Here is a 16210-nt window from a genome sequence, read left to right as displayed (position 1 = left end):
GTTAATAGATCTGAAAGTTTAGCTATCCTCAAATATTGCTATGAGAATTATAAATACAATTATGCAATTGATGCACTTATTGAGAAAGTCTCCGCTGCCCAAGAAGAGACTAATATTTTGCAGGAAGCTATGGAAGAAGAAATTGATGAAACTATGAGCTCATTGGATGAAAAAGATGATGAGGAGAGCGAAGAACAAGAGGAGGAAGAGCGGATTGATCACCCGTGCCCACCTTCTAATGAGAATAACTCTTCAACTCATACATTGTTTAATTCCCCTTCGTGCTTACCGAAGGATGATTGCTATGATGACTGTTATGATCCCGTTCATTCTCTTGAAATATCCCTTTCTGATGATGCTTGCTATGCTTATGGCCAAGATGCCAATATGAATTATGCTTATGGAGATGAACTTGCTATAGTTCCTTATGTTAAACATGAAATTGTTGCTATTGCACCCACGCATGATAGTCCTATTATCTTTTTGAATTCTCCAAACTACACTATATCGGAGAAGCTTGCACTTATTAAGGATTATATTGATGGGTTGCCTTTTACTATTGCACATGATGATTTTGATGAATGTAATATGCATGTGCTTGCTGCTCCTACTTGCAATTATTATGAGAGAGGAACTATATCTCCACCTCTTTATGTTTCCAATACGATAGAATTGCAAGAAACTGTTTATACTATGCATTGGCCTTTACTATGTGTGCATGAGTTGTTCTTTTATGACATGCCGATGCATAGGAAGAGAGTTAGACTTCGTCATTACATGATTTATGTTACTTTGTGCTCACTACTAAATTACAAATCATTGTTAATTAAAATTGGCTTTGATATACATTGGGATCCGGGTGGATCCATTACTTGAGCACCATATGCCTAGCTTAATGGCTTTAAAGAAAGCGGTGCCAGGGAGACAACCCGGAAGTTTTAGAGAGTCATTTATTTCTGTTGAGTGCTTTCATATAGTCTAAAAACAACAAAAATAAAGAGGGGAACCTCAAAACTTTTCAAAAAGGAAAGTGAAAGTGAGAAAGATAAGCATTGTTGAAGTGGGAGCTAGCCATGAACTTTGTTCATGCTCACGGAAACTTTGTGAATCTTGATTACAGAAACTTTTCAACAAAAATAATTATCCCCTTGTACAATTCCATTGTATTATAAAAATAATGTGCCAAGGTTTGCCTTTAGGATGTTTACAATGTTTGTTGGTTTGTGCGGTGCAGGACAGAAACTTTGGCTGTAGTGTGTGATTTTATATTTTTAATCGAAACGTCAATTGGTTATGATTCCTTTTGAACTGTCTTGCTATGCAACGTTTTTATTTTTCCTAATTTTGGTAGAATTTTTGGGGTACCAGAAGTATGGTGGATGTTCAGATTGCTACAGACTGTTCTGTTTTTGACAGATTCTGTTTTTGATGCATAGTTTGCTTGTTCTGATGAATCTATCAATTTATATTAGTGGATTAAGCCATGGAAAAGCTATATTACAGTAGACACAATGAAAAAACAAAATATGAATTGGTTTGCTACAGTACTTAGAGTGGTGATTTGCTTTATTATACTAACGGATCTTACCGAGTTTTCTGTTGAAGTCTTGTATGGATGTAGTGTCTAATTGAGGATGTTTCGATATGAGAAGAAGGAAGAGAGGCAAGAGCTCAAGCTTGGGGATGCCCGAGGCACCCCAAGTAAATATTCAAGAAGACTCAAGCGTCTAAGCTTGGGGATGCTGGGGAGGCATCCCCTCTTTCTTCCACAAGTATCGTTATGTTTTCGTATTCGTTTCGTTCATACATTATGTGCAAGTCTTGGAGCGTCTTTTGCAATTAGGTTTTTCTTTTTCTTTTATGCACCATGATGGTATGAGATAATCCTTGGTTGATTTATAGAATGCTCATTGCACTTCACTTATATCTTTTGAGTATGGCTTTATAGAATGCTTCATGTGCTTCACTTATATCATTTGAAGTTTGGATTGCCTGTTTCTCATCATATAGACAACCGCCATTTATAGAATGCTCTTTTGCTTCACTTATATTTGTTAGAGAGTGGGCATATCTTTTGTAGAAAGAATTAAAGTCTCTTGCTTCACTTATATCTATTTAGAGAGATGACAAGAATTGGTCATTCACATAGTTAGTAATAAAATCCTACATAAACTTGTAGATCGCTGAATATGATATGTTTGATTCCTTGCAATAGTTTTGCGATATAAAGATGGTGATATTATAGTTATGCTAGTGGGTGATTGTGGATTGTAGAGACACTTGTGTTGAGGTTTGCAAGTCCCGTAGCATGCACGTATGGTAACTATTGTGTGACAAATTTGAAGCATGGGGTGTTTCTTTGATTGTCTTCCTTATGAGTGGCAGTCGGGGACGAGCGATAGTCTTTTCCTACCAATCTATCCCCCTAGGGGCATGCATAGTAGTACTTTGCTTCGAGGGCTAATAAACTTTTGCAATAAGTATATGAGCTCTTTATGACTAATGTGAGTCCATGGATTATACGCACTCTCACCCTTTCACCTTTGCTAGCCTCTCTTGTGCCGCGCAATTTTCGCCGGTACCATACACCCACCATATATCTTCCTCAAAACAGCCACCATACCTACCTATCATGACATTTCCATAGCCATTCCGAGATATATTGCCATGCAACTTCCATCATCATCATATTCATGACTTGAGCATTCATTATCATATTGCTTTGCATGATCGTAAGATAGCTAGCATGATATTTTCATGGCTTGTCTGTTTTTTGATGTCATTGCTACGCTAGATCATTGCACATCCCGGTACACCGCCGGAGGCATTCATATAGAGTCATATCTTTGTTCTAGATATCGAGTTGTAATATTGAGTTGTAAGTAAATAAAAGTGTGATGATCATCATTATTAGAGCATTGCCCCGGTGAGGAAAGGATGATGGAGACTATGATTCCCCCACAAGTCGGGATGAGACTCCGGATGAAAAAAAAGAGAAAGGCCAAAAAAGGCCAAAAAAAGGAAAAAAATGAGAGAAAAAGAGAGAAGGGGCAATGTTACTATCCTTTTACCACACTTGTGCTTCAAAGTAGCACCATGTTCTTCGTGTAGTGAGTCTCATATCTTGTGCTTCAAAGTAGCACCATGTTCTTCATATAGATTGTCTCCTATGTTGTCACTTTCATATACTAGTGGGAATTTTCATTATAGAACTTGGCTTGTATATTCCGATGATGGGCTTCCTCAAATGCCCGAGGTCTTCATGAGCAAGCAAGTTGGATGCACACCCACTTAGTTTCTTTTGTTGAGCTTTCATACACTTATAGATCTAGTGCATCCGTTGCATGGCAATCCCTACTCACTCACATTGATATCTATTGATGGGCATCTCCATAGCCCGTTGATACACCTAGTTGATGTGAGACTTTCTCCCTTTTTGTCTTCTCCACACAACCTCCATCATTATATTCTATTCCACCTATAGTGCTATATCTATGGCTTGCGCTCATGTATTGCTTCAGGGTTGAAAAAGCTAAAGCGCATTAAAAAGTATGAACCAATTGCTCGGCTCGTCATCGGGGTGTGCATGATGGGGGCATTTTGTGTGACGAAAATGAAGCATGGCCAAACTGTATGATTTTGTAGGGATAAGCTTGCTTTTGCCTTGTTGTTTTGAAAAGACATGATTGTTTTATTGGTATGCTCAAAGTATTATTATTTTTATGTCAAATGATAGACTATTTCTTTGAATCACTAGTGTCTTAATATTCATGCCATGATTAGACATATGGTCAAGATTATGCTAGGTAGCATTCCACATCAAAAATTATTCTTTTTTTATCATTTACCTACTCGAGGACGAGCAGGAATTAAGCTTGGGGATGCTGATACGTCTTCGTCGTATCTATAATTTTTGATTATTCCATGCCAATATCATTCACTTTCATATACTTTTTGGCATTGGTCCAGTGCCCAGTGCCAGTTCCTGTCTGTTGCATGTTTTATGTTTCAAAGAATATCCATATCAAACGGAATCCAAACGGGATAAAAACGGACGGAGCTTATTTTTGGAAAATATGGAAAATTCCAGAAGAAAAATTCACGCGAGACGGTGCCCGAGGTGGTCACGAGGTAGGGGGCGCGCCCTCCCCCCTGGGCGTGCGGCCTACCCTCGTGAGCCCACCGAGGCGGCTGATGCTCTTCTTTTGCCGCAAGAAAGATAATATTCGGGAAAAAATCACGGAAAAGGTTTTAGGCCAATCGGAGTTACAGATCTCCATATATACGCGAAACGGTGAAACAGAGCCACAAGCCAACGCAGAGAACGCAGAAACAGAGAGATAGATCCAATCTTGGAGGGGATCTCGCCCCTCCCAAGCCATGGGAGCCAAGGACCAGAGGGGAAGCCCTCCTCCCATCTAGGGAGGATGTCAAGGAAGAAGAAGAAGAAGGGGGGCTCTCTCCCCCTTGCTTCCGGTGGCGCCGGAAGGCCACCGGGGGCCATCATCATCACCGCGATCTTCACCAACACTTCCGCCATCTTCACCAACACCTCCATCACCTTCCCCCTTCTATCTACAGCGGTCCACTCTCCCGCAACCCGCTGTACCCTCTACTTGAACATGGTGCTTTATGCTACATATTATTTTCCAATGATGTGTTGCCATCCTATGATGTCTGATTAGATTTTTATTGTCCTATCGGTGATTGATGAATTGCTATGATTGGTTTGAGTTGCATGTTTTATTGGTGCTGTCCTATGGTGCCCTCCGTGTCGCGCAAGCGTGAGGGATTCCCGCTGTAGGGTGTAGCAATACGTTCATGATTCGTTTATAGTGGGTTGCTAGAGTGACAGAAGCTTAAACCCGAGTAAGGGGATTGTTGCGTATGGGATAAAGGGGACTTGATGCTTTAATGCTATGGTTGGGTTTTACCTTAATGAATCTTTAGTAGTTGTGGATGCTTGCTAGAGTTCCAATCATAAGTGCATATGATCCAAGTAGAGAAAGTATGTTAGCTTATCCCTCTCCCTCAAATAGAATTGAATAACGATTATCGGTCTAGTAACATAGTCAGTTGCCTAGGGACAATTCCACAACTCCTATCACCACTTTTCCATACTCGCTATATTTACTTTAGTTGTGTCTTTACCTTAGCAGCCCCTAGTTTTATTTTCATGCTCTTTACTTTCTTGCAAACCTATCCCGAAAACACCTACAAAGTACTTCTAGTTTCATACTTGTTCTAGGTAAAGCGAACGTCAAGCATGCGTAGAGTTATATCGGTGGTCGATAGAACTTGAGGGAATATTTGTTCTACCTTTAGCTCCTCGTTCGGTTCGACATACTTACCGAAAACTGTTGCGATCCCCTATACTTGTGGGTTATCAATGTGCTATTGCAACCCATTTATTAAAATGGTTTGATACGTAGAATATCAAGTAAAGGTCGGACTTCGGGAGCACAAGAATCCATAAGGAATAACTACGGAAGTAGTATCCTACGAAATCCTTATGGGGTGGTGGCCAACTTCCTCAATCAAGATACTATAGTAATAGGTCTTCCGGCTGGACGTGTTGGCCACGACATCCTCTTTACCAGTTACAGAGAGACCAATATTATAGTTCTTGGAAAATGCTCCAACCATTATATCTGCCTGAGATTCAGATCTAGTTGGTGTCAGAACAATCCAGACTCATCGAGTCTAGAAAGAAAAATGAAAGTATGCAACACAAATTGACGAGATGACATTGCGAGATTCTCGAGTAATGAACTATGGTAGTAAGCTCCAAAATATGAGCTGGTTCTGCTAAAAAGCATGTGAACACGCTGTCCCAGACAAGCATGGCCACAGAGTAGTCTTACAATAAAACACCACCGAGTTCTCGTTGGGAACCATCATTGAGGATAACGAAGTCTTGTGCATTACCATGGATTAGCACTTAACTCCTTTTCCTAGAACAAATCAGTCAGTGGCTTGGTGTGTTAGGAAACACATATGGAGTGGAGGCGGCCAACCTATCAAACCATAGAGTACTTTGCACATATGCGTGACTAACTTGGGATGATTCCAGAGGAAGCAACATTGATTTTCTCGAATTCACGGCGGCAACTTGCATCAAATGCACATGAATTAGCGGAAACCACTTCTTTCATCCAAACATATGCTTCATGAGCTAGCATGAAGAAATGCTTTCAAAAAGTTTCCAACACTAGCTTAATGTTCAACACGAATCATGGACGAGATAAAATGCTGCTGATGGGCTCAACAACAAGTCATCAAGATTCCCATGAAGGTGGAATTCCACAACTATGTGAACAAGGCGATAGTATTGGTCAGACCCAAAAGATATAATGGTGCATGCTCGAGGAATCAACCACGAGTAAGACAACATTATGAATAGCGTTGGTTCTAACTTGATTTGAGAATAACCCACACTCAAATCAAAGTTTGGACAAGACAATAGATCCAGCAGTTGGTCACGGAGATCGATCGCTGAAGATACCATCTTTCTTCAACACACGTATACAAAGAGATATCCCTTTGGAATGAACTAAGTCGGATAAAGCATTTATCTTCCAACTCTCCAAGTTGTTGTTTAGTTTAACCAACTAGCTCAGGGATATCCAACACAGATTCTTGGAGAAGGGGTGGTTTACAATAAACCAACTTGATCACGAGCTCAACATAGCGGTCAGGGAACAACCCGATAATACTTCCGAGAAGATATTCAGAAAATCACGAACCACCGATATGTTACTAAGCTCGAGAACAATCTTGCTTTTCAGAGCAAGATGATATGATCAAGGGAGCAAGGGATTGACACAATCCTAACTCATTGATCGAAGAGTGCACCAGAAATAAGGACTAGGTAGCACGATCAATCTTAGGATGATGATTTAATAACCAACACACTAAGAATGAGAATATTGTCCATTAACTACCAAGCAATGAGGTTGCTAGGAGTATTGATTTCACACATCATAGTTCACTTGTCGGCATTCCGGTTACAACAACACGGGACCGAGGAATGAATAATGATGGTGAGAAGTATCACTCCGTCAAGAATTCATAAGAGGTGGTGCAATTCTCATGACATTCTTGACATAAAGATGGTAACACTTCAAGGTAGAACAGAGCAAAAGCTGGATTGGCATTTGATCTACGGAATACAATTGCTTTCACCCAATCCTGGATATGGACGAGGTACTAGAGTTTGTTTCTCCTGGTCATTCCAGAATAGAATGGCTTGATGGACCACAAGAGTAATAGGCATCGATGAACGAATGCACGCATACTCTTGACTATCAATTGATAGACGAGGGTCAGAAGTTGACTAAGGGGGACAACTCAAAAGAACATACGATTTTTTGAGTTGTGGACGCACAGGTTAGTATGTCGAACCAAGTTCAATAGGTTTCTTCCGGATAACCCATGCAGAAAGGTAGAACTGGCAGAGTAACAACATAGAATCGAGAACTCGTCAAGAGCACTCTGGTTGTGATCTTTTGGTTCAAAGAACTTCTGCCATAAACGGTTCATAGTATTTGGAGGAAGGAAATACCACAGACCTCGAGGACTAATGCAAAGGTTAGTAATAACCTAAGGGAGCTAGAAATTACTATCAACATGAAGTAAGTAGGGTGAATCTCGGGTTCAGAAACCCAGGAGTAGAATACCTACTACTAGGTAGCATCACATGATGCTTTCGAGAATGATGGCCAGAATCATAACACTGGGAACACAAAACATGGCTAGATTACTAGATGATCCTCTAAGACACCTATGGTCATAATAATAGTTCCAACATATATACCGAGGCAATAGAGTACCTCAACGCACCGGTTAGTGTGCTTATTCTGACCAAAAAGGACATCGGGAACGGAAAAAAAGGATTTGCAAATGCATGAGACTATTTAGAGACCTGGGATGACTCGGACAGCATAACGGCTGTAAATGCTCAAAAGGATTTAAGACATCCTGCAAAATGGTGGCATAACCACTCGATCATCACAATATCAAGATTCTGAGACCAATTATAAACACACGGAAGTAGTAGGAACTAAACTGAGACTTAAATCCAACAGTCTTATGAGTCTACGGATTAGTAACACGTGATCCTGGTAGAAAGAAGAGAAAGCCTAGTTCCTTAACCCCGCAGGAAAAGATAAGATGACTCGGATCAGAAGGCATAAGGGATAAAGACTAAAAAGAGCCTTACGTTCCAACCCACAATCAATTCCCCTACATATAACTAAAGCATTTCTAGACTCAACTTCGACCAGTTTGGCTTGGTAATCCTACAGGCAGTTAGGCTCTGATACCAAAGCTGTCAGGACCCCAACTCAATGCCACATCGATCTAGCATGTAACACCTCATATCACCTTGCGGCCTCACGCACGGTATTCCCACAGGTGTCGCCTTACCTTTTCCCGGGACCGTTTGCGCCTTTTGGCACACGTATATGATAGTGTTGCTAGCATCCGTATGATAAGGAGCCTGGGATGACATGGCTAGTCGTAAACCCAAAGTGGCACAAACTTACAGGGACAGGCATCCATGACCAAGCATCGAACGTGTCGGTCATCAGCGAGTGAATCCAGGCTGTAGCACTGGGCTAGCAGGACTCCGGTGAACCGGGCTGTAGCAGGCTAACAGGACTCCAGTATTCATCGCGTGACATTTCCCCGAAGGGACAGACACAAGAACGAAGAAGGACACATGCCGGCCAGCCTAAGTGTTCCGGAGCAGTAGCAAGCTACCATGGCTCAGTGGAAGAACTAGGAGACATTTCCCGGTAAGAGAGGCTACTAAGGATAAACAACTAGATAGTCAGATCCCACACATACCAAGCATTTCAATAACATACACACAATATGCTCGATATGTGCAAATACAACATGGCATCACAACATGACTCTACAACTCAAGTATTTTATTCAATAGGCTCCTAGGAGCGAGATATTACAAACATGGGTCTCTCAACCCAACATTCAGAGCATACAAGTCAAAGCACAAGCGGAAGCTTAACATGTCTGAGTACAGACATCTATAAATGAAAAAGGCTGAAAAGCCTGACTATCTACCAGATCCTGCCGAGGGCACAAGATCGTAGCTGAGGTAACAAGCTAAACATCGAAGTCCACGTGGAACTACTAGTGAGACTGAAGTCTCTCTGCAAAAACATAAAATAAGCAAACGTGAGTACAAATGTACCCAGCAAGACTTACATCAGAACTAACTACATATGCATCATTTTCAACAAAGGGGATGGTGGGGTTTAACTACAGCAAGCCAACTTTGACTCGGTGGCTATCCTGAACTACGACTGCAAGTAACTCTTTTGAGGTGGCGCACACGAGCCCACATATTACCCATATCAATACACCACTATGGATCCGCTCCCGTCTCCCTACAAGAACGCCATCCATAGCACTCACGCTTATCTTGTGCATTTTAGAGTATCCACTTTCACTTGTCTATGAACTGTACAGGCAACCCAGAAGTCCTTTTCCGCGGACACGGCTATTCGAATAGATAATGTTAACCCTGCAGGGGTGTACTTATTCACACACGCTCTCGCCACTTACCTCCATGTACACCTCATGTATCTTGGCAACCTTCAAGCGGAAGCCTGGCGAGGGAGGCGGCCACGACCTGACTAACCACACAAGTCTCTCGTCCAGGTTTATCGCCTATTCGGGTTCCATCCGCAAGGAGATCCGGCCGGGGTGTCGCTCACGGACCCAAATGATGTGAGCAGGTTTCCCAAGCCCACCATCCGGGTGCCACTTGGTACACCGTGCCACTGCACCTAGTCTGTCCCAAGCCCACCTGTACTGGGTGCCACTTGGTAGACTACTAGCACTACCTATAAACACCAGAAACTAGTTGCAACTCCTGACAGAGATCATGTTGATTAATAAGTCGAGAGGGGTCGAGTTACCGGAACCCAATGTGTGGTAGTAACTGTTCGTGGATCACAAACACAGAACTCAGTTCCTGAGGACGGTTTCAATGAGACACCCACCATGTACTCCTACATGGCCTCTCACCGCTACCTTTACCAAATCACGTTCACACACTTAGCTCACACACAGTAGGACATGTTTACACACCTCCGATTCATCCCCGATTAATCAGACCTGACTCAACTCTAAGAAGTAGAAGGCATGACAAACAAGCATGAATGAGTAGGCACAACTGGGCTCAAACAACTCCAACTCATGCTAGTGGGTTTCATCTATTTACTGTGGCAATGACAGGTCATGCAGAGGATAAAGGGGTTCAGCTACCGCAGCAAGTAACAGATGAATCGTTGTTGTCCTAATGCAGTAAAAGAGAGCAGGAGCGAGAGAGTGGGATTGTATCAGAATGAACAAGGGGGTTTTGCTTGCCTGGCACTTCTGAAGATAATATAGTTCTTCATCGGTGTCATCAAACTCATCGCCGGAACCAAGTCTATCGAGAGGGGACAAATACTGGCAACACAGAGAAAACACAATCAATGCAATGCAACAATATGATGCATGAATATGACATGGCAAAATGAGTGTGTTTTGGCTAATGCAACTTAGAACAGATTAAATGAAGTTGGTTTGAACCAAGGGTTCAAATTCAAACTCCATATGTGCTTATTTAAATGCCAATTATGCAAATTGTCATATACAGCAACCTTAGGTTGTTCAAACATGCATGAAAATGGTACAGATGGATATATTGGATTTTTCTGATCATTATATATATATATATAAATTATTTCATTTGGAGTTACGGTTGATTTTCTATGAATTTTAGAAGTTTTGAACATTTTCTGGAATTTCCTGGATAAGAATAAATCCAGTAAATGATTTACTGCGTCAGCCTGACGTCAGTGTGACGTCAGCAGGTCAACGAAGCCAGGTCCAGGTCAAACATGGCCAGTGGGTCCCGTGTTTTAATGACTAACTAGACTAACCTAGTTTAATTAGCACTAACCTAGGTTAAACTAATTAAGTTTAAACCTAAACTAGATTAGTTAGTTGGGCGGGGCCCGCATGTCATAGACCCAGGGGAGGTCAAATCGCCTGGTCAACCAGGGCTAAACCACCGGCAGTCAAAGCGGTCAACCCGCCGGCGTTTATCCGCCGGCGAGGCTGAACGTGGCGGAGGGCTCGGGATTGCTCCTCCGGCGCCCAATCGAGCAGCGGAGGGCACGCGCGGGGAGCTGGGGCTCGCCCACATCCAAGACGGCATGCGGCAGTAGTGGGGACGGCCGAAGCTCGCCGGAAATGAGCTCGGGGTGGTACCGGTGTTTCGGTGTTGGTGGCTACGTGGCTGCAGTGGCCGTGGCAGCGCGTTCATGGCACCTACAGCAGCTACGCGAGGCGGCGAGCATGTTGGACATGACGCTCGGGCCATTTGATTGCCGGGGCCGTGTCGGCGGCGGGCGCAAGCGGCGGGGGGTGCGGTCAAGCTTGGTGTGGTCACTATGGTGTGCGAGGAAGATAACGGAGAGGGGGGAAACGGCCAGAAGCTCACCACGGTCACGACGAGCGGGTCGGCGAGGTTGGGGAGGAGCTGATGAAGACGGGATGTCGCCGGCGATCTCGGCAGCCGAACGATGAAGACGAGGTCTGGGCGGCATTTTGGGGCGTCCGACGTCGAGCAAGTCTATGGGGAGGACGAGGGTGTCGAGGCAGAGACCATGGACACGTCGGCGAGGCGTGTTAGGGCCGGTGGCTGCGGCGTTACGGCGGCGCGGCGGTGACTGCACTCGGGCTCGAGAGGGAGAGGGAGCAGAGGAGGGGGAAGAGGTCGGGAGAGAGTGAGAGAGTTCCAGGGGGGTGGCGTGGCGCGCATGGAGGCGTCCAGGGTGTTGGGGACGTAGGTAGCTAGGCAGGAGGTGGCTCGGGCGCGTGTGCGCGCGCAACGAGCACGCGCTCTGCCTACTGGCTAGGGAGGAAGACGACAGGGCAGGTGGAGGTGGGCTGGGCCGGCACAGCGCCAGGCCAGATGGGCTTCACAGTAGGTAGGTCCAGGTAACTTACTCTCCCTTCTCTTTCTATTTAGTTTTCTGTTTTTCTATTTTGTTATTTTGTTTTGGGCTTTATTAAAAATACTTAGGCACACTCAAAAATCACCAAACTGCTCATGGCCACTGTTTGGAATATATCCAACATGGAACATTTCAGTTTAAGATTATTTGGACATTTTAAATATTTTATAGTATTTAAATGCCCAAATTCAAATGGAGTATGATTTAATTCAGAGCCCAAATATGTCATGGAAAAATGTGCATCACCTCTGGCTACTGTTTTACAGTATTTTCCATAAATGATGAACATTTTTGAAGTCCATTTGGACTTACTGAAAATATATTAGGTGAACCTAGTGAATTCCTTTAATGCTAGGGTTTAGGTAATCCCCATTTCAACTTTCTGTAAAAAGTAAACATGATGCATCACCAAAGGCTAGCACTAGTGCATTGCCAGAAGCTATGGATGTGACACTTTTAGGGATGTGGGTAACATAGATCATATTAATTTTGTTACCTCATTAGAAAACTTATTTTTGCATCCATTGTTGGGCCGCCGAGGTTCATCCTCGTCTTCACTATGATTTTGGGTTTTACTTTGAACGTCCGTCGCTACCTTGCCAGCTTGTTTGAAAACCAACAGTTCCTGTTATTGTGAGTTGTTGGTTTGTCCTGAGTGCAATGGATTTGGCACAACTGATCCAGGATCCTGTCTAGCTAGCTAGTTCCATCCTTACTCCCTTTAAAGGGTTTCCTTTTCTGTCTGGATCTAGGTCCGGTGAACCCTGCATTGACTGCGGGGTCCTCTGTGTCGTTTCCGCCATTTTTATGTTGATGCTTGTTTTATCGCGTCAAGGCTTTCCATTGGCATCACGTGTTTCTGAGGTGTCAGCCTCACCCTTGTGAGTACTGCGGGCAAGCCAGCTGTCCTCTCCCACGTAAAAGCGGGTCATTAGTGAAGTAAGGGATGCCATGGTCCTTGAATTATCCTGGCCAAGCTGACGGGCAAGCCATTCATCTCGGATTTTATTTTTGAATGCGCTGATTGAGGGAGTCCTGGATTAGGGGGTATCCAGACAGCCGGACTGTGTACAATGTCCGGACTATTGAAGCGTGAAGATACAAGACTCAAGACTTCGGCCCGCGTCCGGATGGGACTTTCCTTGGCGTGGAAGGCAAGCTTGGCGATCCGGATATTATATTTCCTTCCTTGTAACCAACTCCGTGTAAACCCTAGCCCTCTCGGGTGTCTATATAAACCGGAGAGGTTGGTCCTTAGAAGGCCGATCACAATTACAATCATACCATCATAGGCTAGCTCCTAGGGTTTAGCCTTTACGATCTCGTGGTAGATCTACTCTTGTACTACCCATATCATCAATATTAATCAAGCAGGAAGTAGGGTTTTACCTCCATCGAGAGGGCCCGAACCTGGGTAAACATCTGTGTCCCTTACTTCTTGTTACCATCAGCCTTGACGCACAGATCGGGACCCCCTACCCGAGATCCGCCGGTTTTGACACCGACATTGGTGATTTCATTGAGAGTTCCTCTGTGACGTCGCCGCAAGGCTCGATGGCTCGTCTCGTCATCAAGGACGACATCACCTCGGAGGGGCCTCTGGCTGTAGGCCAGACGCTCCGACTCGGCGGCTTTATCATGGCCGCCCCATCGGCGGAGGCGCCGATGATGGCCTCTCAGGTCATCAGTAATAACCTTCGCGTCGGTTCGGAACTTGCCGAACAGATGGATCCAATGGAGCTCTCTTCCCTTAATGAGCTCTTGGATCGCATCGCCGCTTTGGGAGTCGCTACGAACTATGGCTGGATTGGGCTTAAACCCGACCAAAGGGACATCAGGTCCCCGCCGGCCACCCATGAGGTAGCGATAGTGGAGGAAGCACATGCGGATTGTCCCTCAACTTTGAGGACGAATTATGTTCGAATTGCCAAACTCCTCAAGTCAAAAACCTGCTCAAAGGAAAACATGACCCAGGCCCCGGTCTTAGAATCGGACATTGGGCCAAAGAAATTGGGTAATATTCCGGATTTTGAGCTGTTAAGCTCAGGACCGCCCACGCCCTTGGGCGTCGGATAGGATCAAAATCCGAATTCTGCCAACAACACTTATCTGGACCTAAATTGTCTCTCCCGCATCAGGCAAGAGCCCCAGGAAACGGTACATCATTACTGGGCCAGATTCCTCCTTGCGCTTAGCAAGGTCAAGGACTGCCACGAGGAGAACATGGTCACGCTCTTCTGCAAAATTGCACGGATGAAGGGCTCCTCAACGCTATAAGCCGCTGTGACATAGTATGCTTCACGGACTTGGCAATCATAGTATGGAAGTACTGTGCGATGGAGAGCGCTTGGAAGACCCAAACAGAATTTTGGGATAGTACCAATCTCACCGAAACCTTCGCCCGAACTAAACGGACGAACTCTCGTAGGACGTCCGATCCAATCCCCAAGAAACCGAAGCCCACCCCAGCGTGGGGATCCGTATTGGAAGAATGGATCGACGGGCCATGTAAGCTCCACAGTCACCCGATACAATGCCAACTCATAGCCTTAGGGCATGTTGGATACTACGGCAGGTGGCAAAAAGTGGCGAGGATCTTCTTGTAAGCCATAAAGCGGAACTACATCCTGCCAGCGGACACAATACGGTACTAACAGTCTTCGAGACTTTCGCCTCGAACAACAGGCGCAAGCGAGCTCATCGAAGCTCTATGGAAATTTTCCATGTGGCAAAGATAAACCCCTGGATCGACACTGCTATAACTTTCAATGCTAGTGACGAACCTCGATTCCAGACTGTCCGGGCACCGGCCGCTCGGGTCCTTAGCCCAATCGTGGACGGCTTCCGGCTCTCCAAAGTACTCATGGACGGCGGAAGTGGGTTAAACTTGATCTATGAAGAAACGCTCAACAAAATGGAAATTGATAAAGTCCGCATTGAGCAAAGCGGTACCACCTTCAGGGGAATCATCCCTACGCAGGAAGCGTGGTGCGCGGGAAAAATCACACTCGATGTGGTATTCGGCACCCCGGAGAATTATATGTCTGAAGAAATCACATTCCAAGTGGCTCCCTTCAGTAGCGGATACCATGCCCTTCTAGGGCGGGACGCGTTTACAAGCTTTCAAGCCATACCCCATTATGGGTACATGAAGCTTAAAATGCCCGGGCCCAACGGAATCATCACTCTAGCCAGTGATCTGGACGTCACACTTCGCGCCGAAAACAAAACCGCAGCACTAGCCCTGGAAGCATTATCTAAAGCCCTAGCAGCCAAAGAGTTAACAACACTGCGGGCCACCGTGGACAGGGACGACGTGATACTCGACAAATGACCCAAGTCCACCTCATTTAAACCTGTAGACGAGATAGTCAAATTCCAGGTCCATCCAACGGATCCCACGAAGACAACATCCATTGGGACACAATTGAGCCCCGTGATGGATGCCGCACTGCGAGATTTCTTACGCGAGAATTGCGACATTTTTTCCTGGCACCCTTCGGACATGCCAGGCATCCCACGTCGGCTGGCCGAACACAACCTTAATATACTAAAGGGATACAAATCGGTCAAACAGACTCTAAGACGGTTTTCAGAACCCAAACGGCAAGCCATGGGGGAAGAGCTAGCCAAGCTACTTGAGGCTGGATTCATCAGAGATATTAAACATCCGGATTGGCTGGCGAATTTGGTAATGGTACCAAAAAAGGACAAATCCTGGTGCCTATGCGTCGACTTCAAAGACCTCAACAAGGCTTGCCCCAAGGATCCCTTTCCCCTCACTCGCATCGATCAAATCATCGATGCCACAGCTAGACACGACTCACTGTGTTTTCTCGACGCATACTCTGGATACCATCAAATAAAGATTGCAGAGTCTGACCAAGCTGCAACAACTTTTATAACGCCATATGGCCCTTTTTGCTTCAACACTATGCCCTTCGTGTCAGGACCCCGACTCGATGTCACATCGATCTAGCTGATAACACCTCATATCACTTTGCGGCCTCACGCACGGTATCCCCACGGGTGTCGTCTTACCTTTTCCCGGGACCGTTTGCGCCTTTTGGCTCGCGTATATGAAAGTGTCGCTAGCATCCATATGATAAAGAGCCCGGGCTGACATGACTAGTCGTAAACCCAAAGTGGCACAGACTTACAAGGACAGGCAT

The sequence above is a fragment of the Triticum dicoccoides genome, chromosome 1B (assembly GCF_002162155.2).
Source record: "Triticum dicoccoides isolate Atlit2015 ecotype Zavitan chromosome 1B, WEW_v2.0, whole genome shotgun sequence".
Taxonomy (NCBI): Eukaryota; Viridiplantae; Streptophyta; class Magnoliopsida; order Poales; family Poaceae; genus Triticum; species Triticum dicoccoides.
The sequence above is the reverse complement of the archived record's forward strand: the minus strand, read 5'-3'. Positions refer to the sequence as shown.